The sequence below is a fragment of the Procambarus clarkii genome, chromosome 58 (genome assembly GCF_040958095.1).
Source record: "Procambarus clarkii isolate CNS0578487 chromosome 58, FALCON_Pclarkii_2.0, whole genome shotgun sequence".
In the NCBI taxonomy this organism is placed as follows: domain Eukaryota; kingdom Metazoa; phylum Arthropoda; class Malacostraca; order Decapoda; family Cambaridae; genus Procambarus; species Procambarus clarkii.
In genome coordinates, this window is record NC_091207.1 from 33,257,388 (window position 1) to 33,284,966 (window position 27,579).

Below are 27,579 nucleotides of genomic sequence, written 5' to 3' on the forward strand. Positions count from 1 at the left end.
CCTCTACATACAGTGAGAGTGGACTCCCCCGTTTTGGGCGGGTCCATACTCCACCTCGCCTGGCGGCGGTCCTCACTCGCTGGGAGGGTCTTCCTCCGTCAAGAGCCAGGCTCCCTCAGTCGTCGGTCAGAGCTCAGAGGGGATGGACGTCGCTCCGTGCTCCTCCCTCTTCACTCTCCTATTTCAGGCCTTCTGCCTTATTAAAACATGTCTAACTTATAAAATAAACATCGCTACTGTCGCTGGGCACACGACCAACTACAAGTGATCACTATGAACTGGCGTATATCGTGCTTACCACAGATTAATTGATCGAGGGCGCTTTCCCTCTGACGGCGTCTGGTCAGGGCGCTCCACACAGCCCACGAAAATGACTCTGAGCAGCTTATTAAACTCTCCTCGCCGTCCAAGACTTGACACCACAACGTTCTCAGCTCAATTCCACAGCTGGCACGTCTGCACACTTCTCTTCTCTTAGAGATATATCACTAGGGGTTCCCTTCTGGCGGGAGCTCAAACGGAGCGCGGCTTCCCCTGCGATGTCTGGCACTCAAGTGAGGTCAAAGCCCTTCCAGAAGCGAGCCTCACGCCTCCAGCAAAATGTCCACATCTCCTAGCCAGTCATTTATCTGTTTTCTCCTGCATTGCCCATAATCTCAAACTGTTATACATATCCAACCAGCCATTTTACATATGGGTTATCACCTCAATATTTGCTAGACCTTCTAGTTAGGTCAGGCTTGACGAATAACTCTCAAGGAGGGAGACTCGTTTCTCCTGCAGGCTGAGATCATAACAATAGTGGTCATTGTCTTGTGTTTAGTGTATATTGGTCATTGTCTTGTGTCTAGTGTATAGTGGACATTGTCATGTGTCTAGTGTATAGTGGGCATTGTCTTGTGTCTAGTGAATAGTGGACATTGTCTTTTGTCTAGTGTAAAGTGGACATCGTCTTGTGTCTAGTGTATAGTGGTCATTGGCTTGTGTCTAGTGTATAGTGGACATTGTCCTGTGACTAGTGTATAGTGGTCATTGTCTTGTGTGAAATGTATAGTGGTCATTATCTTGTGTCTAGTGTATAGTGGTCATTGCATTGTGTCTAGTGTATAGTTGGTATTGTCTTGTGTCAAATGTATAGTGGATATTGTCTTGTGACTAGTGTATAGTGGTCATTGTCTTGTGTCTAGTGTATGGGGGTCATTGTCTTGTTTCTAGTGTATAGTGGTCATTGTCTTGTGTCAAGAGTATAGTGGTCATTGTCATGTGCCTATTGCATAGTGGACATTGTCCTGTGACTAGTGTATAGTGGTCATTGTCTTGAGTCTAGTGTATAATGGTCATTGTCTTGTGTCTAGTGTATAGTGGTCATTGTCTAGTGACTAGTGTATAGTGGTCATTGTCTTGTGTCTAGTGTATAATGGTCATTGTCTTGTGTCTAGTGTATAATGGTCATTGTCTTGTGTCTAATGAATAGTGGTCATTGTCTTGTGTCAAGTGTATAGTGGGCATTGTCTTGTGACTAATGTATAGTGGTCATTGTCTTGTGTCTAGTGTATAGTGGTCATTGTCTTGTGTCTAGTGTATAGTGAACATTATCTTATCACTAGTGTATGGTGGTCATTGTCTTGTATCTAGTGTAAGGTGGTCATTATCTTGTGACTAGTGTATAGTGGTCATTGTCTTGTGTATAGTGGACATTGTCTTGTGACTTGTGTATAGTGGACACTGCCTTGTGTCTAGTGTATAGTGGTCATTGTCTTGTGTCTAGTGTATAGTGGTCATTGTCTTGTGTCTAGTGTATAGTGGACATTGTCTTGTGACTAGTGTATAGTGGTCATTGTCTTCTGTCTAGTGTATAGAGGACATTGTCTTGTGACTAGTGTATAGTGGACATTGCCTTGTGTCTAGTGTATAGTGGTCATTGTCTTAAGTCTAGTGTATAGTGGTCATTGTCTTGTGACTAATGTATAGTGGTCATTATTTTGTGTCTAGTGTATAGTGGACATTTCCTTGTGTCTAGTGTATAGTGGTCATTGTCTTGTGTCTAGTGTATAGTGGTCATTGTCTTGTAACTAGTGTATAGTGGTCATTGTCTTGTAACTAGTGTATAGTGGACATTATCTTGAGTCTAGTGTTTAGTGGACATTGTCGTGTGTGTAGTGTATAGTGGTCATTGTCTTGTGTTTAGTGTATAGTGGTCATTGTCTTGTGTCTAGTGTATAGTGGACATTGTCATGTGTCTAGTGTATAGTGGTCATTGTCTTGTGTCTAGTGAATAGTGGACATTGTCTTGTGTCTAGTGTATAGTGGACATTATCTTATCACTAGTGTATGGTGGTCATTGTCCTGTGACTAGTGTATAGTGGTCATTGTCTTGTGTGAAATGTATAGTGGTCATTGTCTTGTGACTAGTGTATAGTGGTCATTGTCTTGTGTTTAGTGAATAATGGTCATTGTCTTGTGACTAGTGTATAGTGGTCATTGTCTTGTGTCTCTTGTATAGTGGTCATTGTCTTCTGTCTAGTGTATAGTGGACATTGTCTTGTGACTAGTGTATAGTGGTCATTGTCTTGTGTCTAGTGTATAATGGTCATTGTCTTGTGTCTAGTGTATAGTGGTCATTGTCTTGTGTCAAGTGTATAGTGGGCATTGTCTTGTGACTAATGTGTAGTGGTCATTGTCTTGTGTCTAGAGTATAGTGGTCATTGTCTTGTGTTCAGTGTATAGTGAACATTATCTTATCACTAGTGTATGGTGGTCATTGTCTTGTATCTAGTGTAAAGTGGTCATTATGTTGTGACTAGTGTATATTGGTCATTGTCTTGTGTATAGTGGACATTGTCTTGTGACTTGTGTATAGTGTACATTGCCTTGTGTCTAGTGTATAGTGGTCATTGTATTGTGTCTAGTGTATAGTGGTCATTGTCTTGTGTCTAGTGTATAGTGGACATTGTCCTGTGACTAGTGTATAGTGGTCATTGTCTTGTGTCTAGTGTATAGTGGTCATTGTCTTGTGTCTAGTGTATAGTGGTCATTGTCGTGTGTATAGTGGACATTGTCTTGTGACTTGTGTATAGTGGACATTGTCATGTGACTAGTGTATAGTGGTCATTGTTTTGTGTCTAGTGTATAGTGGACATTGTCTTGTGTCTAGTGAATAGTGGACATTGTCTTGTGTCTAGTGTATAGTGGTCATTGTCTTGTGTCAAAAGAATAGTGGTCATTGTCTTGTGTCAAAAGAATAGTGTACATTGTCTTGTGTCTAGTGTATAGTGATCATTGTCTTGTGACTAGTGTATAGTTGTCATTGTCTTGTGTCTAGTATATTATGGTCATTGTCTTATGTCTAGTGTACAGTGGTCATTGTCTTGTGTCAAGTGTATAGTGGTCATTGTCTTGTGTCTAGTGTATAGTGGACATTGTCTTGTGTCTAGTGTATAGTGGACATTGTCTTGTGACTAGTGTATAGTGGTCATTGTCTTGTGTCTAATGTATAGTGGACATTGTCTTGTGACTAGTGTATAGCGGACATTGCCTTGTGTCTAGTGTATAGTGTTCATTGTCTAGTGACTAGTGTATAGTGGTCATTGTCTTGTGACAAATGTATTGTGGTCATTGTTTTGTGTCTGGTGTATAGTGGACATTTCCTTGTGTCTAGAGTATAGTGGTCATTGTCTTGTGTCTAGTGTATAGTGGTCATTGTCATGTAACTAGTGTATAGTGGTCATTGTCTTGTAACTAGTGTATAGTGGACATTATCTTGTGTCTAGTGTTTAGTGGACATTGTCGTGTGTGTAGTGTATAGTGGTCATTGTCTTGTATTTAGTGTATAGTGGTCATTGTCTTGTGTCTAGTGTATAGTGGACATTGTCATGTGTCTAGTGTATAGTGGTCATTGTCTTGTGTCTAGTGAATAGTGGACATTGTCTTTTGTCTAGTGTATAGTGGACATCGTCTTGTGTCTAGTGTATAGTGGTCATTGGCTTGTGTCTAGTGTATAGTGGACATTGTCCTGTGACTAGTGTATAGTGGTCATTGTCTTGTGTGAAATGCATAGTGGTCATTATCTTGTGTCTAGTGTATAGTGGTCATTGCCTTGTGTCTAGTGTATAGTTGGTATTGTCTTGTGTCAAATGTATAGTGGACATTGTCTTGTGACTAGTGTATAGTGGTCATTGTCTTGTGTCTAGTGTATGGGGGTCATTGTCTTGTTTCTAGTGTATAGTGGTCATTGTCTTGTGTCAAGTGTATGGTGGTCATTGTCATGTGCCTAGTGCATAGTGGACATTGTCCTGTGACTAGTGTATAGTGGTCATTGTTTTGAGTCTAGTGTATAATGGTCATTGTCTTGTGTCTAGTGTATAGTGGTCATTGTCTAGTGACTAGTGTATAGTGGTCATTGTCTTGTGTCTAGTGTATAATGGTCATTGTCTTGTGTCTAGTGTATAATGGTCATTGTCTTGTGTCTAGTGAATAGTGTTCATTGTCTTGTGTCAAGTGTATAGTGGGCATTGTCTTGTGACTAATGTATAGTGGTCATTGTCTTGTGTCTAGTGTAGAGTGGTCATTGTCTTGTGTCTAGTGTATAGTGAACATTATCTTATCACTAGTGTATGGTGGTCATTGTCTTGTATCTAGTGTAAAGTGGTCATTATCTTGTGACTAGTGTATAGTGGTCATTGTCTTGTGTATAGTGGACATTGTCTTGTGACTTGTGTATAGTGTACATTGCCTTGTGTCTAGTGTATAGTGGTCATTGTATTGTGTCTAGTGTATAGTGGTCATTGTCTTGTGTCTAGTGTATAGTGGACATTGTCCTGTGACTAGTGTATAGTGGTCATTGTCTTGTGTCTAGTGTATAGTGGTCATTGTCTTGTGTCTAGTGTATAGTGGTCATTGTCGTGTGTATAGTGGACATTGTCTTGTGACTTGTGTATAGTGGACATTGTCATGTGACTAGTGTATAGTGGTCATTGTTTTGTGTCTAGTGTATAGTGGACATTGTCTTGTGTCTAGTGTATAGTGGACATTGTCGTGTGTCTAGTGTATAGTGGTCATTGTCTTGTGTCAAATGAATAGTGTACATTGTCTTGTGTCTAGTGTATAGTGATCATTGTCTTGTGACTAGTGTATAGTTGTCATTGTCTTGTGTCTAGTATATTATGGTCATTGTCTTATGTCTAGTGTATAGTGGTCATTGTCTTGTGTCAAGTGTATAGTGGTCATTGTCTTGTGTCTAGTGTATAGTGGTCATTGTCTTGTGTCTAGTGTATAGTGGACATTGTCTTGTGACTAGTGTATAGTGGTCATTGTCTTGTGTCTAATGTATAGTGGACATTGTCTTGTGACTAGTGTATAGCGGACATTGCCTTGTGTCTAGTGTATAGTGTTCATTGTCTTGTGACTAGTGTATAGTGGTCATTGTCTTGTGACTAATGTATAGTGGTCATTGTTTTGTGTCTGGTGTATAGTGGACATTTCCTTGTGTCTAGAGTATAGTGGTCATTGTCTTGTGTCTAGTGTATAGTGGTCATTGTCTTGTAACTAGTGTATAGTGGTCATTGCCTTGTAACTAGTGTATAGTGGACATTATCTTGTGTCTAGTGTTTAGTGGACATTGTCGTGTGTGTAGTGTATAGTGGTCATTGTCTTGTGTTTAGTGTATAGTGGTCATTGTCTTGTGTCTAGTGTATAGTGGATATTGTCATGTGTCTAGTGTATAGTGGTCATTGTATTGTGTCTAGTGAATAGTGGACATTGTCTTTTGTCTAGTGTATAGTGGACATCGTTTTGTGTCTAGTGTATAGTGGTCATTGGCTTGTGTCCAGTGTATAGTGGACATTGTCCTGTGACTAGTGTATAGTGGTCATTGTCTTGTGTGAAATGTATAGTGGTCATTGTCTTGTGTCTAGTGTATAGTGGACATAGTCTTGTGACTAGTGTATAGTGGACATTGCCTTGTGTCTAGTGTATAGTGTTCATTGTCTTGTGACTAGTGTATAGTGGTCATTGTCTTGTAACTAGTGTATAGTGGTCATTGTCTTGTAACTAGTGTATAGTGGACATTATCTTGTGTCTAGTGTTTAGTGGACATTGTCGTGTGTGTAGTGTATAGTGGTCATTGTCTTGTGTTTAGTGTATAGTGGTCATTGTCTTGTGTCTAGTGTATAGTGGACATTGTCATGTGTCTAGTGTATAGTGGTCATTGTCTTGTGTCTAGTGAATAGTGGACATTGTCTTTTGTCTAGTGTATAGTGGACATCGTCTTGTGTCTAGTGTATAGTGGACATTGTCCTGTGACTTGTGTATAGTGGTCATTGTCTTGTGTGAAATGTATAGTGGTCATTATCTTGTGTCTAGTGTATAGTGGTCATTGCCTTGTGTCTAGTGTATAGTTGGTATTGTCTTGTGTCAAATGTATAGTGGACATTGTCTTGTGACTAGTTGTTACGAACCCGGATCCAGCGTCCGAGCACGGAGCAGTGACGACTGCGCCATCTGTGGGTCAGCTCCCGAAACCCCCTCCAAACGGACGACGACACCTGGTGAGGATGACGTGTACTGGCCACAAGGGCCAGTTTCCAGTCCTGTGCAGCTCACAACACAGCCGCTCCTGACCTTTTGGGGAGGTGGTCCTCAGACTACAGCGCCATCTATGGAGTGGATATGTCGGGCGTTTGTGCCTGAGCCCGCAAGTGAGGTGTTTTAGTGTGTCCCAGTTATTGATGACGTGTCTGCTTACAGAGTCGACCTGGGACTGCTGTGATGGAAGTTGAGGCAGTCTACCCAACGCAGCCGTCTCCATACCTTGTGCTTTGCTGCAGCAGCTGTGAAGTCGTCCCCCGGAAGAACACTGTGGTGTTGCCCTGCCAGTGGAGTGGCAGTAGAAGGATTACCCGGGACCGACTGCTGGAGACGTTTATCCACTGGGGTATTGAGGACAGGAGAGTGATTTGTAGTATCACACGAGGCTCCTGTCTAGGGCGTTACCCTTATATCGTTCGTGGAGTGGCCTGACCAGCCTTGCTGATCTGGAACCTGCCAGCAGACCTGCTGGACTTGTTGTTGACGGCCTCCACGGCGGTGCCCCCAGTGGAACTGTGTTTTGGCTGACCTGTGGCCAGGGTAGGCTCAGCTTCCCAGAGGAGTCGTTGTGAGGCCACGAAAGCACCGAAGACTTAGCACCGAGAGCTTGATTCCAGCGTCTTCAGGAGAAGGCGTTTGTGTACAGTGTTAATACCCCTCCTCCCGTGTAATCTTTTTATATATTATTTATTGGTGGTGGTCAATATATTATATTAAGTTTTTGCCTTTATTTCCCTTCCCCTTTAAGTTACTTGCGTCACGGATCACATCCTTTGAAAGCCACTACTGGCTCGGGGTCGGATACAACTTCCTCTAACAACATCAGAGTAAGGACCCCGTTGCGTCCCGAGAGGGCCGTAACACTAGTGTATAGTGGTCATTGTCTTGTGTCTAGTGTATGGGGGTCATTGTCTTGTTTCTAGTGTATAGTGGTCATTGTCTTGTGTCAAGTGTATAGTGGTCATTGTCATGTGCCTAGTGCATAGTGGACATTGTCCTGTGACTAGTGTATAGTGGTCATTGTCTTGAGTCTAGTGTATAATGGTCATTGTCTTGTGTCTAGTGTATAGTGGTCATTGTCTAGTGACTAGAGTATAGTGGTCATTGTCTTGTGTCTAGTGTATAATGGTCATTGTCTTGTGTCTAGTGTATAATGGTCATTGTCTTGTGTCTAGTGAATAGTGGTCATTGTCTTGTGTCAAGTGTATAGTGGACATTGTCTTGTGTCTAGTGTATAGTGGTCATTGTCTTGTATCTTGTGTAAAGTGGTCATTATCTTGTGACTAGTGTATAGTGGTCATTGTCTTGTGTATAGTGGACATTGTCTTGTGACTTGTGTATAGTGTACATTGCCTTGTGTCTAGTGTATAGTGGTCATTGTATTGTGTCTAGTGTATAGTGGTCATTGTCTTTTGACTACTGTATAGTGGCCATTGTCTTGTGTCTAGTGTATAGTGGTCATTATTTTGTGACTAGTGTATAGTTGTCATTGTCTTATGTATAGTGTATAGTGAACATTGTCTTGTGTCTAGTGAATAGTGGACATTGTCTTGCGTCTAGTGTATAGTGGTCATTGTCTTGTAACTATTGTATAGTGGTCATTGTCCTATGTCTAGTGCATAGTGGACATTGTCTTCTGTCTAGTGTATAGTGGACATTGTGTTGTGACTAGTGTATAGTGATCATTGTCTTGTGACTAGTGTATAGTGGTATTTGTCTTTTGACTAGTGTATAGTGGTCATTGTCTGGAAACTAGTATATAGTGGTCATTGTCTTGTGTCTTTTTAATATTGGACATTGTCTTGTGCCTTGTGTATAGTGGTCATTGTCTTGTGACTAGTGTATAGTTGTCATTGTCTTGTGTCTAGTATATTATGGTCATTGTCTTATGTCTAGTGTATAGTGGTCATTGTCTTGTGTCAAGTGTATAGTGGTCATTGTCTTGTGTCTAGTGTATAGTGGTCATTGTCTTGAAACTAGTGTATAATGGTCATTGTCTTGTTTATAGTGGACATTGGTATGTGTCTAGTGTATAGTGGTCATTGTCTTGTGTCTAGTGTATAGTGGACAATTTCTTGTGTCTAGTGTATAGTGTATAGTGGACATTGTCTTGTGTCTAGTGGACATTGTCTTGTGTCTAGTGTATAGTGGTCATTGTTTTGTGTCAAGTGAATAGATGACTTTGTCTTGTGACTAATGTATAGTGGTCATTGTCTTGTGTCTAGTGAATAGTGGTCATTGTCTTGAAACTAGTATATAGTGGTCATTGTCTTGTGTTTAGTTAATATTGGACATTGTCTTGTGCCTTGTGTATAGTGGTCATTGTCTTGTGTCAAGTGAATAGTTGACTTTGTCTTATGACTAATGTATAGTGGTCATTGTCTTGTGTCTAGTGAATAGTGGTCATTGTCTTGAAACTAGTATATAGTGGTCATTGTCTTGTGTCTAGTTAATATTGGACATTGTCTTGTGCCTTGTGTATAGTGGTCATTGTCTTGTGACTAGTGTATAGTTGTCATTGTCTTGTGTCTAGTATATTATGTTCATTGTCTTATGTCTAGTGTATAGTGGTCATTGTCTTGTGTCAAGTGTATAGTGGTCATTGTCTTGTGTCTAGTGTATAGTGGTCATTGTCTTGTGTCTACTGTACAGTGGTCATTGTCTTGTGTCAAGTGTATAGTGGTCATTGTCTTGTGACTAGTTGTCATTGTCTTGTGTCTAGTATATTATGGTCATTGTCTTATTTCTAGTGTATACTGGTCATTGTCTTGTGTCAAGTGTATAGTGGTCATTGTCTTGCGTCTAGTGTATAGTGTGCATTGTCTTGTGTCTAGTGTATAGTGGACATTGTCTTGTGACTAGTGTATAGTGGTCATTGTCTTGTGTCTAGTGTATAGAGGACATTGTCTTGTGAATAGTGTATAGTGGACATTGCCTTGTGTCTAGTGTATAGTGGTCATTGTCTTAAGTCTAGTGTATAGTGGTCATTGTCTTGTGACTAATGTATAGTTGTCCTTGTTTTGTGTCTAGTGTATAGTGGACATTTTTTTTTTTTTTTTTTTTTTTTTTTTTTTGAGATATATACAAGAGTTGTTACATTCTTGTACAGCCACTAGTACGCGTAGCGTTTCGGGCAGGTCCCTGGAATACGATCCACTGCCGCGAAGAATCGTTTTTTCATCCAAGTACACATTTTACTGTTGCGTTAAACAGAGGCTAGAGTTAAGGAATTGCGCCCAGTAAATCCTCCCCGGCCAGGATACGAACCCATGACATAGCGCTCGCGGAACGCCAGGCGAGTGTCTTACCACTACACCACGGAGACTACCTTATGTCTAGTGTATAGTGGTCATTGTCTTGTGTCTAGTGTATAGTGGCCATTGTCTTGTAACTAGTGTATAGTGGTCATTGTCTTGTAACTAGTGTATAGTGGACATTATCTTGTGTCTAGTGTTTAGTGGACATTGTCGTGTGTGTAGTGTATAGTGGTCATTGTCTTGTGTCTAGTGTATAGTGGACATTGTCATGTGTCTAGTGTATAGTGGTCATTGTCTTGTGTCTAGTGTATAGTGGACATTTTCCTGTGACTAGTGTATAGTGGTCATTGTCTTGTGTGAAATGTATAGTGGTCATTGTCTTGTGACTAGTGTATAGTGGTCATTGTCTTGTGTTTAGTGTATGATTGTCATTGTCTTGTGACTAGTGTATAGTGGTCATTGTCTTGTGTCTAGTGTATAGTGGTCATTGTCTTCTGTCTAGTGTATAGTGGACATTGTCTTGTGACTAGTGTATACTGGTCATTGTCTTGTGTCTAGTGTATAATGGTCATTGTCTTGTGTCTAGTGTATAGTGGTCATTGTCTTGTGTCAAGTGTATAGTGGGCATTGTCTTGTGACTAATGTATAGTGGTCATTGTCTTGTGTCTAGTGTATAGTGGTCATTGTCTTGTGTCTAGTGTATAGTGAACATTATCTTATCACTAGTGTATGGTGGTCATTGTCTTGTATCTAGTGTAATGTGGTCATTATCTTGTGACTAGTGTATAGTGGTCATTGTCTTGTGTATAGTGGACATTGTCTTGTGACTTGTGTATAGTGTACATTGCCTTGTGTCTAGTGTATAGTGGTCATTGTATTGTGTCTAGTGTATAGTGGTCATTGTCTTGTGTCTAGTGTATAGTGGACATTGTCCTGTGACTAGTGTATAGTGGTCATTGTCTTGTGTCAAGTGTATAGTGGTCATTGTCTTGTGTCTAGTGTATAGTGGTCATTGTCGTGTATATAGTGGACATTGTCTTGTGACTAGTGTATAGTGGTCATTGTTTTGTGTCTAGTTTATAGTGGGCATTGTCTTGTGTCTAGTGTATAGTGGACATTGTCTTGTGTCTAGTGTATAGTGGTCATTGTCTTGTGTCAAGTGAATAGTGTACATTGTCTTGTGTCTAGTGTATAGTGGTCATTGTCTTGTGACTAGTGTATAGTTGTCATTGTCTTGTGTCTAGTATATTATGGTCATTGTCTTATGTCTAGTGTATAGTGGTCATTGTCTTGTGTCAAGTGTATAGTGGTCATTGTCTTGTGTCTAGTGTATAGTGGTCATTGTCTTGTGTCTAGTGTATAGTGGACATTGTCTTGTGACTAGTGTATAGTGGTCATTGTCTTGTGTCTAGTGTATAGTGGACATTGTCTTGTGACTAGTGTATAGTGTACATTGCCTTGTGTCTAGTGTATAGTGTTCATTGTCTTGTGACTAGTGTATAGTGGTCATTGTCTTGTGACTAATGTATAGTGGTCATTGTTTTGTGTCTGGTGTATAGTGGACATTTCCTTGTGTCTAGTGTATAGTGGTCATTGTCTTGTGTCTAGTGTATAGTGGTCATTGTCTTGTAACTAGCGTATAGTGGTCATTGTCTTGTAACTAGTGTATAGTGGACATTATCTTGTGTCTAGTGTTTAGTGGACATTGTCGTGTGTGTAGTGTATAGTGGTCATTGTCTTGTGTTTAGTGTATAGTGGTCATTGTCTTGTGTCTAGTGAATAGTGGACATTGTCTTTTGTCTAGTGTATAGTGGACATCATCTTGTGTCTAGTGTATAGTGGTCATTGGCTTGTGTCTAGTGTATAGTGGACATTGTCCTGTGACTAGTGTATAGTGGTCTTTGTCTTGTGTGAAATGTATAGTGGTCATTGTCTTGTGTCTAGTGTATAGTGGTCATTGCCTTGTGTCTAGTGTATAGTTGTTATTGTCTTGTGTCAAATGTATAGTGGACATTGTCTTGTGACTAGTGTATAGTGGTCATTGTCTTGTGTCTAGTGTATGGTGGTCATTGTCTTGTTTCTAGTGTATAGTGGTCATTGTCTTGTGTCTAGTGTATAGTGGACATTGTCCTGTGACTTGTGTATAGTGGTCAGTGTCTTGAGTCTAGTGTATAATGGTCATTGTATTGTGTCTAGTGTATAGTGGTCATTGTCTTGTGATTAGTGTATAGTGGTCATTGTCTTGTGTCTAGTGTATAATGGTCATTGTCTTGTGTCTAGTGTATAATGGTCATTGCCTTGTGTCTAGTGTATAGTGGTCATTTTCTTGTGTCAAGTGTATAGTGGGCATTGTCTTGTGACTAATGTATAGTGGTCATTGTCTTGTGTCTAGTGTATAGTGGTCATTGTCTGGTGTCTAGTGTATAGTGAACATTATCTTATCACTAGTGTATGGTGGTCATTGTCTTGTATCTAGTGTAAAGTGGTCATTATCTTGTGACTAGTGTATAGTGGTCATTGTCTTGTGTATAATGGACATTGTCTTGTGACTTGTGTATAGTGTACATTGCCTTGTGTCTAGTGTATAGTGGTCATTGTATTGTGTCTAGTGAATAGTGGTCATTGCCTTGTGTCTAGTGTATAGTGGACATTGTCCTGTGACTAGTGTATAGTGGTCATTGTCTTGTGTCTAGTGTATAGTGGTCATTGTCTTGTGTCTAGTGTATAGCGGTCATTGTCGTGTGTATAGCGGACATTGTCTTGTGACTAGTGTATAGTGGTCATTGTTTTGTGTCTAGTGTATAGTGGACATTGTCTTGTGTCTAGTGTATAGTGGACATTGTCTTGTGTCTAGTGTATAGTGGTCATTGTCTTGTGTCAAGTGAATAGTGTACATTGTCTTGTGTCTAGTGTATAGTGGTCAATGTCTTGTGACTAGTGTATAATTGTCATTGTCTTGTGTCTAGTATATTATGGTCATTGTCTTATGTCTAGTGTATAGTGGTCATTGTCTTGTGTCAAGTGTATAGTGGTCATTGTCTTGTGTCTAGTGTATAGTGGTCATTGTCTTGTGTCTAGTGTATAGTGGACATTGTCTTGTGACTAGTGTATAGTGGTCATTGTCTTTTGTCTAGTGTATAGTGGACATTGTCTTGTGACTAGTGTATAGTGTACATTGCCTTGTGTCTAGTGTATAGTGTTCATTGTCTTGTGACTAGTGTATAGTGGTCATTGTCTTGTGACTAATGTATAGTGGTCATTGTTTTGTGTCTGGTGTATAGTGGACATTTCCTTGTGTCTAGTGTATAGTGGTCATTGTCTTGTGTCTAGTGTATAGTGGTCATTGTCTTGTAACTAGCGTATAGTGGTCATTGTCTTGTAACTAGTGTATAGTGGACATTATCTTGTGTCTAGTGTTTAGTGGACATTGTCGTGTGTGTAGTGTATAGTGGTCATTGTCTTGTGTCAAGTGTATAGTGGTCATTGTCTTGTGTCTATTGTATAGTGGTCATTGTCTTGTGTCTAGTTTACAGTGGTCATTGTCTTGTGTCAAGTGTATAGTGGTCATTGTCTTGTGACTAGTGTATAGTTGTCATTGTCTTGTGTCTAGTATATTATGGTCATTGTCTTATGTCTAGTATATACTGGTCATTGTCTTGTGTCAAGTGTATAGTGGTCATTGTCTTGTGTCTAGTGTATAGTGGTCATTGTCTTGTGTCTAGTGTATAGTGGACATTGTCTTGTGACTAGTGTATAGTGGTCATTGTCTTGTGTCTAGTGTATAGAGGACATTGTCTTGTGACTAGTGTATAGTGGACATTGCCTTGTGTCTAGTGTATAGTGGTCATTGTCTTAAGTCTAGTGTATAGTGGTCATTGTCTTGTGACTAATGTATAGTGGTCATTGTTTTGTGTCTAGTGTATAGTGGACATTTCCTTGTGTCTAGTGTATAGTGGTCATTGTCTTGTGTCTAGGGTATAGTGGTCATTGTCTTGTAACTAGTGTATAGTGGTCATTGTCTTTTAACTAGTGTATAGTGGACATTATCTTGTCTCTAGTGTTTAGTGGACATTGTCGTGTGTGTAGTGTATAGTGGTCATTGTCTTGTGTTTAGTGTATAGTGGTCATTGTCTTGTGTCTAGTGTATAGTGGACATTGTCATGTGTCTAGTGTATAGTGGTCATTGTCTTGTGTCTAGTGAATAGTGGACATTGTCTTGTGTCTAGTGTATAGTGGACATCGTCTTGTGTCTAGTGTATAGTGGTCATTGGCTTGTGTCTAGTGTATAGTGGACATTGTCCTGTGACTAGTGTATAGTGGTCATTGTCTTGTGTGAAATGTATAGTGGTCATTGTCTTGTGACTAGTGTATAGTGGTCATTGTCTTGTGTTTAGTGTATAATGGTCATTGTCTTGTGACTAGTGTATAGTGGTCATTGTCTTGTGTCTAGTGTATAGTGGTCAGTGTCTTCTGTCTAGTGTATAGTAGACATTGTCTTGTGACTAGTGTATAGTGGTCATTGTCTTGTGTCTAGTGTATAATGGTCATTGTCTTGTGTCTAGTGTATAGTGGTCATTGTCTTGTGTCAAGTGTATAGTGGGCATTGTCTTGTGACTAATGTATAGTGGTCATTGTCTTGTGTCTAGTGTATAGTTGTCATTGTCTTGTGCCTAGTGTATAGTGAACATTATCTTATCACTAGTGTATGGTGGTCATTGTCTTGTATCTAGTGTAAAGTGGTCATTATCTTGTGACTAGTGTATAGTGGTCATTGTCTTGTGTATAGTGGACATTGTCTTGTGACTTGTGTATAGTGTACATTGCCTTGTGTCTAGTGTATAGTGGTCATTGTATTGTGTCTAGTGTATAGTGGTCATTGTCTTGTGTCTAGTGTATAGTGGACATTGTCTTGTGTCTAGTGTATAGTGGTCATTGTCTTGTGTCTAGTGTATAGTGGTCATTGTTGTGTGTATAGTGGACATTGTCTTGTGACTTGTGTATAGTGGACATTGTCCTGTGACTAGTGTATAGTGGTCATTGTTTTGTGTCTAGTGTATAGTGGACATTGTCTTGTGTCTAGTGTATAGTGGACATTTTCTTGTGTCTCGTGTATAGTGGTCATTGTCTTGTGTCAAGTGAATAGTGTACATTGTCTTGTGTCTAGTGTATAGTGGTCATTGTCTTGTAACTAGTGTATAGTGGTCATTGTCTTGTGACTAGTGTATAGTGGTCATTGTCTTTTGACTAGTATATAGTGGTCATTGTCTTTTGACTAGTGTATAGTGGTCATTGTCTCGTAACTAGTATACAGTGGTCATTGTCTTGTGTCTAGTGTATAGTGGTCATTGTCTTGTAACTAGTTTACAGTGGTCATTGTCTTGTGTCTAGTGTATAGTAGTCATTGTATTTTGTCTACTGAATAGTGGATATTGTCTTGACTAGTGTATAGTGGTCATCGTCTTGTGACTAGTGTATAGTGGACATTGTCTTGTGTCTAGTGTATAGTGGACATTGACTTGTGTCTAGTGTATAGTGGTCATCGTCTTGTGACTAGTGTATAGTGGTCATTGTCTTGTGTCTAGTGTATAGTGGACATTGACTTGTGGCTAGTGTATAGTGGTCATTGTCTTGTACCTTGTGTATAGTGGTCATTGTCTTGTGTTTAGTGTATAATGGTCATTGTCTTGTGTCTAGTGTATAGTGGTCATTGTCTTGTGTCTACTGTATAGTGGTCATTGTCTTGTGTCTAGTGTATAGTGGTCATTGTCTTGTGTCTAGTGTATAGTGGTCATTGTCTTGTGTCTAGTGAATAATGGACATTGTCTTGTCTATAGTGGACATTGTCTTGTGTCAAGTGAATAGTGGACATTGTCTTGTGACTATCTCTCGGTTTCCCTCTCATGCTTGCCTTCCCTCCCTTTGGGTCATCCCTGTCTTTTGTCACGGTCTAACCCTCGGGGTCATAAACAGCTTGAAGCCACGTGCTCCCCTCACTCTCCGTCCATCTGTCCAGTGACGAATTGAAAATAGTTCCCCAGGGCTAATAAACTTGTGATCTCAAGTTACACGTGGGTGCCCAGCTGGCAGTTCCTCAATAAAGTCGGTGGTGTCTTCCCAGTTTTTGGAGTTTTCTGTCAAGAGGAATTGACCCATATGGTCAAGTCTGATCCGGATTGGTTAAAGACATGTAGGCCTGTGGAGGCGGGGCCCTCACAGGGTAGTGCCTTCCCATGCCAGGAAATGGGACAGGAGTCATTGCTGTAAACAACCGATGGCTGGAAAGGCGGGATCCAAGAGCCAATGCTCGATCCTGCTAGCACAAATAGGTGAGTACACACACACACACACACACACACACACACACACACACACACACACACACAAGAAAAGGGGAAAAGGGTGCTAAGGGGAACAAGAAGCAGATTACTGGTGATATATAGCGACAAGTTGGAGGGACCTATGCCTGGCTGCGGTGTGGATGTAGACCAGCAGGCCTACAAGGGGTGAACAAGACAGTCAACAATACTTTAAACACCTGTTTTTGCTGTGGGATATTTTGAATTAGCGGTAAGGTAAGGCCTCTCACAAAAAGTCAGTCAATCAACGGCATAGAGTGTTTTGCAATTTTTAGTTAGTCTTGGACATAAGGTAACAAACGGAAACGAACCTCAAGGGAAATATGAGGCTCACGTGGGTACTAGTTTTATGGCACCCAAGTGTGAAAAATACACTACGCCCTACACCGAGGCAGCTCCCCCCCTTTCTCTCATCCCCACCCACTCCCACCATAGCACCAACAGTACACACAAAGCCTCCCATAACCCTCCCACTCTAATCTGTCCCACACACCCTCACCGTCCCCTCCCTCCCTCTCTCCCACCTCCCTCCATACACACACACACAGACTCTCTCTCTCTCTCTCTCTCTCTCTCTCTCTCTCTCTCTCTCTCTGTCTCTCTCTCTCTGTCTCTCTGTCTCTCTCTCTCTCTCTCTCTCTCTCTCTCTCTCTCTCTCTCTCTCTCTCTCTCTCTCTCCCTCTCTCTCTCTCTCTCTCTCTCTCTGTCTCTCTCTCTCTCTCTGTCTCTCTCTCTCTCTCTCTCTCTCTCTCTCTCTCTCTCTCTCTCTCTCTGTCTCTCTCTCTCTCTCTCTCTCTCTCTCTCTCTCTCTCTCTCTCTCTCTCTCTCTCTCTCTTTCTCTCTCTCTCTCTTTCTCATAGGGATAACATGGCAAGGACACGAACTCGGGGTGACAAATGCAGGAGGACAACCATGGCAGGAACAAGCTCGGAGGAAGGGGAGGGGCAGGATTCTTCGTTTAGGGATTCAATCGGACACATGTGGAGTGAATTCCGGGAAGGACTGAGGGTTATGAAAGAGACCGTATCCAACCTGCAGGATGAGCTGCAGGCAGCAAAGGATGAAATATAAAGCTTGAAAGAAAATCCTACCCAGCACCAGATGCAAACCATCCCGCAGGGTGATGGTAATTTTACTGTTGAGGGGAATTTTACAATACAACCCTAATTTGCAGAGTTGCTTAAAAAGAACCTTGAAGCTAGGTCTGCAGTAAGGGAAGTTGCCATAGAAGTGACTTCCTCTCAGGAAGCAGCTAGATGTACTAGCTGGCTGATAGAGAGAAAAAGAGCAGTAGTAGTAGTAGTAGCAGGCATTAAGGAGCAAACAGGGAGGAGTCCAAAGGAGCAAAGAGACAAGGACAAAGACATAGTTACCGAGATCCTTAAAGAGGTAAGGATGGAGGGAACTGACCAAAATATTGAAACGGTTTTCAGGCTTGGAAAGTATAACAAGGACAGAGACCGAATGATAAAGGTGGTATTCAAGAGCGAAAACACGAAAGAGGAACTGTTAGTAAGGAAGAGCGGTCTAGCAAATGTACAGAAGGTCAAAAAAGTATTCCTGCAGAAGGAAATGTCAAGGGAAGAGAGGAGGCGGGCAGCAGATGCAAGGAGGGAGCACAGGGGGAGAGAAAGAATCAGAGAACCACAACCCCGAACCCTTTAATCCCAGAGGGGAGTAGGGAACCCTCCTCAAACAGTGCAGCAGCCACAGGAAGTGGAGCACCACCCCCACATTCTACCCAACAGACACCCTACCTACCCCATCCTCTGACAGCCCCCTACTAAGTACCCACCGAGGGCACCCACCCCCCACCAACCCTCCCCCTTTCACTCCAATTTCTCCATGGGACAGTAGACCAGGGGGTGAGTGGGAGGGGCAGTAGACCAGGGGGTGAGTGAGAGGGACAGTAGACCAGGGTGTGAGTGGGAGGGACAGTAGACCAGGGGGGGTGAGAGGGGCAGTAGACCAGGGGGTGAGTGAGAGGGACAGTAGACCAGAGGGTGAGTGGGAGGGGCAGTAGACCAGGGGGTGAGTGGGAGGGACAGTAAACCAGGGGGTGAGTGGGAGAGACAGTAGACCAGGGGGTGAGTGGGAGGGACAGTAGACCAGGGGGTGAGTGGGAGGGGCAGTAGACCAGGGGGTGCGTGGGAGGGACAGTAGACCAGAGGGTGAGTGGGAGGGGCATTAGACCAGGGGGTGAGTGGGAGGGGCAGTAGACCAGAGGGTGAGTGGGAGGGACAGTAGACCAGGGAGTGAGTGGGAGGGGCAGTAGACCAGAGGGTGAGTGGGAGGGACAGTAGACCAGGGGGTGAGTGGGAGGGGCAGTAGACCAGGGGGGTGAGTGGGAGGGGCAGTAGACCAGAGAGTGAGTGGGAGGGACAGTAGACGAGGGGGTGAGTGGGAGGGGCAGTAGACCAGAGGGTGAGTGGGAGGGGCAGTAGACCAGGGGGTGAGTGGGAGGGACAGTAGACCAGGGGGTGAGTGGGAGGGGCAGTAGACCAGAGGGTGAGTGGGAGGGACAGTAGACCAGGGAGTGAGTAGGAGGGGCAGTAGACCAGAGGGTGAGTGGGAGGGACAGTAGACGAGGGGGTGAGTGGGAGGGGCAGTAGACCAGAGGGTGAGTGGGAGGGGCAGTAGACCAGGGGGTGAGTATTCGTTTGCCTTTTTCGGGTAGAAGGTAGACACAGTAGTCGCTTCTGTATATATTTATTGACTGAGATAGCAAGGTATATATCTGCCTAGCCGAGGTCCTTCTACTCTGAGTCTGTGAGGATAACTGAGGCTGCTGGGAGCATGCCTGATGCTCCTCTGTCTGGCATGACGTCAGAGGCCTACTCGCCTGTGATTGGTTACATTTCAACTGACAGAATTTGAGTATTACACCGCTCGGACACGCTACCAAGTCCACGTCCCTTGTCGACAAGCTCTGGCTAGCTATATAGTTACAATGATACTGAAAGGACCTCGGTGGCATTCAATAATGGCTTACATGTGAAATTTGCATAATAAAACATTGAAAGAAGATCAGGTGTGCGTAATACTAACAACTCGGCATATATGCACCAAAAAAAAATTCATCATAATAGGTGAAAATCATGGTAACAATGCTTTGATTAAACCAGAGTATTAAGAACATGTGTATGTCTACTGATCAGATATGAACAATACAACTCAAGGTATTGCCTAAACAAAATTATTAACATGTGTCAATGGCATGTGCTTGAAAACCATACAAAATTTAACAATTATTACATTAATGGAACAAAGTTCTGACCTAACAACCACAATTGAATTTCAAGATAGATAATGATATTTTTTTTTTCTCTCTTTTTTTTCTGAAATAATACAATATATTTACAAGACCAATGTACAATATATATAATGTGCAATATATTTACAAGCATATACAAGACCTGGATCAAGAAGACTAACATCTGCGTGATAGCAGTCAGGATTCACTGGCCTCAATGTGGTTGCTAGAACAATAATAACTCCTATGACAAGCACTGTAAAAATACAAATGGTAGTAGACTTAACAATGGCATCTAATTTATAACCAAATAAAGTTGAGAAAAACTATAAATTATATATAATGGTAATAATAAGACACATGTGGTAGAAATACTGCAAATAAGTTTTTTTTTTTTTTTTTTTTCAAAACAACAGAATAACTGCAGAGTGCACTCAATTATAAATTCTGCGGATATCTACACCTAGCTCATCCAGAGCACTATACAACTCTGGCTCTGACTGAAGGTCCGGAACAGGTGAAACTTCATGCGACAAACTATCATCTTGAGAGATATCCTCGTTAACATCTAGCCAATGGACATGTGGTGAGTGCACGGTTGAAACGAGAGGTCTAGATCTAAGATTATAATTGCTAGTATGGGGTTGCTGAACATCAAGTGGTCTGTCAACCACAGAAGGTGGTGTCCGAGTAGGAGTATCTGTCTGGGTAAGTTCATTGTCATCTTCCTCATCAGTCTCGTCAACAGTCATTTTAGCTAACTTCATGTGGTCTAAATGTTCATTTATATACTCTCCTGTTAACAAGTTCTTAAGTCTGTATTTGTTACCTTTAATAAGCTCGATTACCTTATATGGACCCAAAAATTTCTTAGTTAACTTGTACATAGGACCAGACCTGTGTTGGTTAAGTATCATTACTACAGATCCAATAGTTATTTTACTGGGTTTAGCTCGTGCATTCCTTGCTAGAGTGAACTCGGCTGTTGCTTTGGACAGTTGTTCTCGTATTTTCTTGAATACTAGTTGCATTTGTCTACGCTTCACTTGAACAAAATCATCTACGTTATATAAGGGAGTAGGAGGTACGTTAATCAATTCATTAGGGAGGATCTTATCTGTACCATAAAGAATAGCGTGAGGTGTGTCACCAGTAGAAACATTAATTGAAGAATTTATAGCACACTGAATTAAGGGTATAAAATCATCCCAATTGTTGTTATCAAAATTCAACGTGACTCTCAAGGCATCTAACACTTTCCTGTTAGTACGTTCAGCTAGTCCATTACTTGCCGGATGATAAGGCATGATGCTACATTTTTTGATGTTATATAAATCACACAAGCTAGTTAGAATACTATTACTGAATTCTGGACCATTATCTGAAAGGATTACTTTAGGCATACTATATCTACAAATTATTTGGTCATGGAATGCGCTGGCTATGGTTTCTGCTGTTTTGTTCGGGATAGGAACTAGTTCGCAAAACCGTGAAAAATTATCGACCATTACAAGCAAATGTTTGTTCCCTTTCTCTGTTTCCGCAAAATTTGTCAATAAATCCATCGATATTCGTTCCCAAGGAGCTTTAGTTGCTGAGTACACCTGAATTGGATTAGGTCCTGAAACATGTCCCTTGTGCTGTAAACAAGTTAAACATCTGTCAACATAATGAGCAATCTCCTTAGCCATTTTCGGCCAAAAATATTTCAATCGACCTTGTTGGAGTGTACGATCCTTTCCTGGATGTGCACTTGCTGGAGCATCATGGATAATTTTTAACACAGTTGGTACCAAGACAGCTGGAACAACTAACTGACAACATTTCCTCGGGGCTGTCCCTAGCTTTACTACTCTACACAGTAAATTGTCCAACATAACTAGTTCTTTCAATGGTACTGGCGGTTTATGATTCGGGCGAGTGTCTTGCTTAGTCAAAAATTTAATGACGGGTGCCCATATGGGGTCTTGTCTTTGTTCCGTTTCTACTACTGTAGCATCTAATGCTGGGTAATTTAACTGAATCGCAGCTACGTGTCGAGAAAACGCATCGGCTACAACATTTTGCTTTCCTGGAATATATCCAAATGTGGGATTGAATTCTTGAATTGTGAGCAAATATCTAGCAAACTTTCCAACTGGATTCTTATTTTTGAACAAGGGAATTAATGGTTGGTGATCTGTAAGAACATGAACTGGGTAATTATAAATTGTATCCTTGAAATGTTTAAGTGCCCAAACAACTGCCAAGGCTTCTCGTTCTGTTGCACTATAATTTTTCTCTTCTTTAGATAAAGTACGGCTAGCATAAGCTATTGCGTGATCTCTGTGACCTTCTGCTTGAAGTAATGCAGCACCTAGACCTATGTCACTAGCATCTGTAACCAACGTAAAAGGTTTAGCAAAATCTGGGTACCTAAGGACAGGTGACGAAATCAAGGCTGCTTTGAGTTTTTTGAATGATTGATCCTGGGCCTCTCCCCAAACAAAGGGTTCATCTTTTCTTTGCAACTTGTAAAGCGGAGCGGCTATAATAGAGAATCCAGCAATAAATGAACGATAAAATCCTACAAGACCTGTGAACTGTCTTACGGCCTCTGCGGTACGAGGTGTTGGAAAATCACGGGCAGCAATAATTTTTGATTCATTCAATGTAATACCTGAAGGTGTAACTGTATGACCTAGGAAATTAATCTTTTGCTTTAAAAATGAACATTTTGCAAGCTTTATTTTTAAATTAGCTTCAGCGAGCTTTGCAAGTACTTTTTCAAGGTTCTGGAAATGAGTCTGAACATCTTGCGACATGATTATGAGATCATCAAGGTAAACTAGAAGCGTACTTCCTATCAATCTACGAAATAGATTTGTCATGAGCCGTGAAAAGGTTATTGGACTACTACGCAAACCAAACGGCATTCTTTTGAAATGAAAATGACCATTGGGAGTACTAAAGGCTGTCAATTGTTTACTTTCCTCATCAAGGGGGATTTGCCAGAATCCCTGCAACAAATCTAACGTTGAGAATACTTTGTTTCGGCCAATACTTTGCAACAAATCATTTAGAACTGGAAGTGGGAAACGATCAGGTATTGTTACTCTGTTAAGCTTGCGATAATCGATTACAGGTCTCCAAGTCCCATCTCGCTTTGGTACAAGAATCAATGGAGCGTTCCATGGCGAATTACTCGATTCAATTACATCACTCTGTAACATTTCTTCTACAAGTCTATCTGCTTCTGCTCTCTGAGAATGGGGAAGACGGTAAGCTGGTACATAAATAGGCGTAGTTCCTTGTTCAAGGGGAATTTTATGTGTAATGAGAGGAGTGAGACCTAATTTTTCTCCTGGTAGAGCAACAACAGCTCTATTCTTGTTCAAAATTTTCAAAAGCTGAGCCACAGAGTCAGGAAAATCAGTAGGACTGAGGTGTTGCGCTTGCACCTCTGGCTGAGATCCCTGTTCTCCTGGTGTGAGTGTACAAACAGTATGATCCATGGAGACATCATCCACAACTCGCACCGGTAACGAGTAATGGGCAAAATCTACAACATGGGTACCAGACTGGAGATGGATATCGGCATTACTTGTGTTTGCGATAAAAAGTGTGACAGTACCATCCTGCACTGTGTGCCAGGAGGGTTCAACAAATGTACCATTCACTTTACATGTTTCACTTTCCGCAATCACATCCGACAACTCAGGCACTCCCTGAACCTTAACTCTTATTCTGGTGAGAGAATGAGGGTGTAACACAGTGTCAGTAGCCGTGGAACCACTGACTTCAGAGATGGAAGCTGCCAGGCGAGCGAGACAACGAGAATCCGTTAGGGCGTCCCCTTCCAGAAAGTCCCGATACTCATTCTCCTTAACAACTGCACAACTACTATGCTTCAATCGAGTGCCTGTTTTCTCGGGTATGCTACCACGACAATGATCTGACAAACCTACGCTTGCAAGGCGGGTGTCAACAAAATTAACATAATCTGATTGAAGATTGAACTCGTGGCCCTGTCGATACATGCTACACAAGGGTATGACATGGTCTTTGATACTTATGTTCCAACGATGGGGAAACAATGCAATATTTTCATCAATCATGGTGTACAGACCTAAGAGAATGTCTCCAGGAAAATGAATAATGTCAACAACTAAACATGTTATAGACAATGTGACATCATTGAACTTGAGTGGGAGGTCAATTTCACCCTGAACTTTTACTTTATTTCCTGAAATACCACTTAGAAAAGGTATGTGTGACTGTTTTAAAATAGTAGGGTGCATACTTTCAATGTCTCTAAGAGCTGAGGGCTTGACAATATTAATTTTTGCAGCTGAGTCAAGAAAAACTTTTAAAATTCTACCATGTACAATGGCTGAGACAAGGGGACCATCACTTGAGACTGGACAAGTTACTATTTTTGACTTATGTTGTCTGGGATATCTGTGTCTTTTTTGTGTCAAATTTACTGTGGATCCGTCAACATCTACAACTGGTCTAGAGTCAGTGTCCTCCTCTGTCAAGTGTCCAAATCTATTTTGGGTAGCTACTGAATACACAGGGAGGGCACTAGGATTGGCTAGCTTGAATTGGTTAGCGGATGGCCTTGGGGGTTTCCCGACGACATGGAGTGAACATTCTGAGCTCCAGCATTCTGTGACTGAGCATTATAATTTGAAGTTGCATTATAGCTGGGCTGGGAGTTGTAATTACGAGAGTTCTGATAATGTCTTGGACGCTGTGAGCCTCGCCAAGACTGACCATGGGAGTTACGAGGTGGAGATGTCTTTTGCCTAGCTCTACAATCCGCAGTGTGGTGACCAACTTGTTTATGGTACGTGCAATATGGAAGCCTAGAATGATTAGATTGATGAGGGGGCCGAGAGAATTGTCTAGGAGGTGATGATCTAGGGGCGGACCAACAGTCCCTTGCAAGGTGGTTACTCTTACCACAATGCCAACATGAGGGAGTGGATGGTTGTGGACTATGGCGTTTCGGCATTTTATGAGGCGGCGAATTTGACTGGGGGCTACGAGCATGGGTACGCTTCTGCGACCAAGAGTTTTGAGAATTTGTGGGAGGATGCTGAGAGCTTGTGACTACATTTACAGCATCAGAGGGTGGCAACAGTTGAGCACTTCGGGGAGCTAGTTTATCTGCGGCATTGTTAATAGCCTCAAATACTTCACCAATTTCATGTTTAACACCAAAATTTTGTTGCTCAACGATTGGTTTTGTATGCTCGGGGGCAAAATGCATTAAAGTACCAAATGCTATCATTTTGGCCATAGCCTCAGGGGACAGATTATTGTCTTTATCTAACCAAGTCGAATTATTCATAGCAGAAACTAAGGCATACAGATACTGATCGAGACGGCTAGTAAACGCATTAAACGATTCACCAGGCTGCATGGTGGCATTGGCAATTTTCTTGACTAATCTATATGGGTCAAGGTCTCCTTTATTAACAAAGCGACGGCGAAAGAAATCCTTAAATTCAGGCCAAGACTGGAGGCTAACAATGGCTTTCTCATCAACAACAAAACGTGCATCACCTTTGGTTGTGTCCACAGCTGACCGTGCAATTGCTAAGTATTCGGCATCAGTAGGCTTAGAAAAACGTGCAACAGTTTTCGCTTCAACCTTACTAAACCATGACTCTAATAAGCGGGATTCACCGGCAAAAAGAGGAATAGCCATTTCCTGAGCTGATCTCTGGCCATTGGGACGAGCAACTGTTCCCATTGATTCTGAAGGGGTTTCAACAGTGGTAGGCATTGTCACAGCCGTGGAAGTAATATTTGAACGCAGATTATAATTAAGTGCACCTGGCATCAGAAATAGTATACACAAAAATAAACACAAAAAAATATCAACTTGGCTAAAGTAAAAATGGCAGAAATAAAATTATTAAATTGGGCTAGGCAAGAAAATAATTAAGAACAAGCAATTGTAAACTAAATTTAGCAATCTTTCATTAAAAAATGACTGGAATTAGATGTATGTAAATTAATTAAACCAGACTAAGCACAGCAATTGAGAATATAAAAACTGGAAGTGCAATTGCAAAATTTCATTAAAAAGATTCAACACAACAAGTGGCAATGCAAGAAATATGTATGTAGCACATAAACTGGACACAGGAATGTATATAACTGCTATGGTAAAAAAATTATAATATGCAATGTTAAAGGAATAAATTTCAATTTTAGGCCTGGAGGAATTAAAAAAAAATTATATTGCACAAATCCTTAAATGCTACTAAAACAAGGATTTCTTACTTCACTGGAATTTAAATTTACCAATAACACTCTAGGAGAACAATTAAAATTCAATGAAATTACTGTAAGAAGCAGGAATGTTGAAATCACACAAGGAAATTGTGGGGAGTTGAGTACTGAGGCGGCTCCAATATTTAACAAGTCACTGAATGGGTAATTCACAGGATATTCTGGATATATTTACGTTAAACCTCATTATAACATAGCACACGATATCTTAGCTCACAATTACTTAACTCAGGGCTGTACGGTTTGCAGCATAACAGCGGCCAACACAAAAACGGTGGCAGGGCTTGTGAAGTGGCACGTGTGAGGGTTTGTTTACAATCTGGTTCGACAGCAGCGCTCCTGGCGGCGGTGGCGCGAAACTCAGGGACCCCACACTGTTCACGCTGGAAGCGCGAAGATAAATTCTGACGACGACGATATTGCGAACACAATTTTCTAGGAGAAGTTCACACAAAACGATGTAGCAGGGGCTGGTGGCGAGGTGTGAGCTTAGAGGGAGGCGAGGTGTGTGAGCCTGGGGAGGCGACACTAGTCAAACAATTGCAGTCCACCAAATATTCTCAAGGAACAATACACCACACACGATGCTCAGTTGATAGTTGCGACGATGATTGACCACGATTTCAGTAGCTTGAACACTCACAAAGCTTAGATACTGTCAGCTTGGGTGGCGGTGGTGGTGGTGAGTGCAGGTTCCCACGTGGTGGCGCGAGGTTCAAAAAAATGGCTGGCGCGGGAAGCTTCCTTCCTCCTCACTGATGAATGAGCGTTCTCACAGGAAAATATTGACCCTTACTTCTGAAACGTTGGCCTGGAGTAGTGGTTGATGGCAGGACCCCGGTCTGGCACAATATTTGATGCGTGGGTGGCAGGATGGCGGCTTATGGCGGTGGCGGTGGCGGCTGGAACACGAGGCAATGCTGGGTACTTGAACTTTTGTTTCCAGAAAAAAAATTCTGGGTTCCACTGCTGCTACCAGTATTCGTTTGCCTTTTTCGGGTAGAAGGTAGACACAGTAGTCGCTTCTGTATATATTTATTGACTGAGATAGCAAGGTATATATCTGCCTAGCCGAGGTCCTTCTACTCTGAGTCTGTGAGGATAACTGAGGCTGCTGGGAGCATGCCTGATGCTCCTCTGTCTGGCATGACGTCAGAGGCCTACTCGCCTGTGATTGGTTACATTTCAACTGACAGAATTTGAGTATAACATGAGTGGGAGGGGCAGTAGACCAGGGGGTGAGTGGGAGGGGCAGTATACCAGAGGGTGAGTGGGAGGGGCAGTAGACCAGAGGGTGAGTGGGAGGGGCAGTAGACCAGGGGGTGAGTGGGAGGGGCAGTAGACCAGAGGGTGAGTGGGAGGGGCAGTAGACCAGGGGGTGAGTGGGAGGGGCAGTATACCAGAGGGTGAGTGGGAGGGGCAGTAGACCAGAGGGTGAGTGGGAGGGGCAGTAGACCAGAGGGTGAGTGGGAGGGACAGTAGACCAGGGGTTGAGTGGGAGGGGCAGTAGACCAGAGGGTGAGTGGGAGGGACAGTAGACCAGAGGGTGAGTGGGAGGGGCAGTAGACCAGAGGGTGAGTGGGAGGGGCAGTAGACCAGAGGGTGAGTGGGATGGGCAGTAGACCAGAAGGTGAGTGGGAGGGGCAGTAAACCAGAGGGTGAGTGGGAGGGGCAGTAGACCAGGGGGTGAGTGGGAGGGGCAGTAGACCAGAGGGTGAGTGGGAGGGGCAGTAGACCAGAGGGTGAGTGGGAGAGGCAGAAGACCAGAGGGTGAGTGGGAGGAGCAGTAGACCAGAGGGTGAGTGGGAGGGGCAGTAGACCAGGGGGTGAGTGGGAGGGG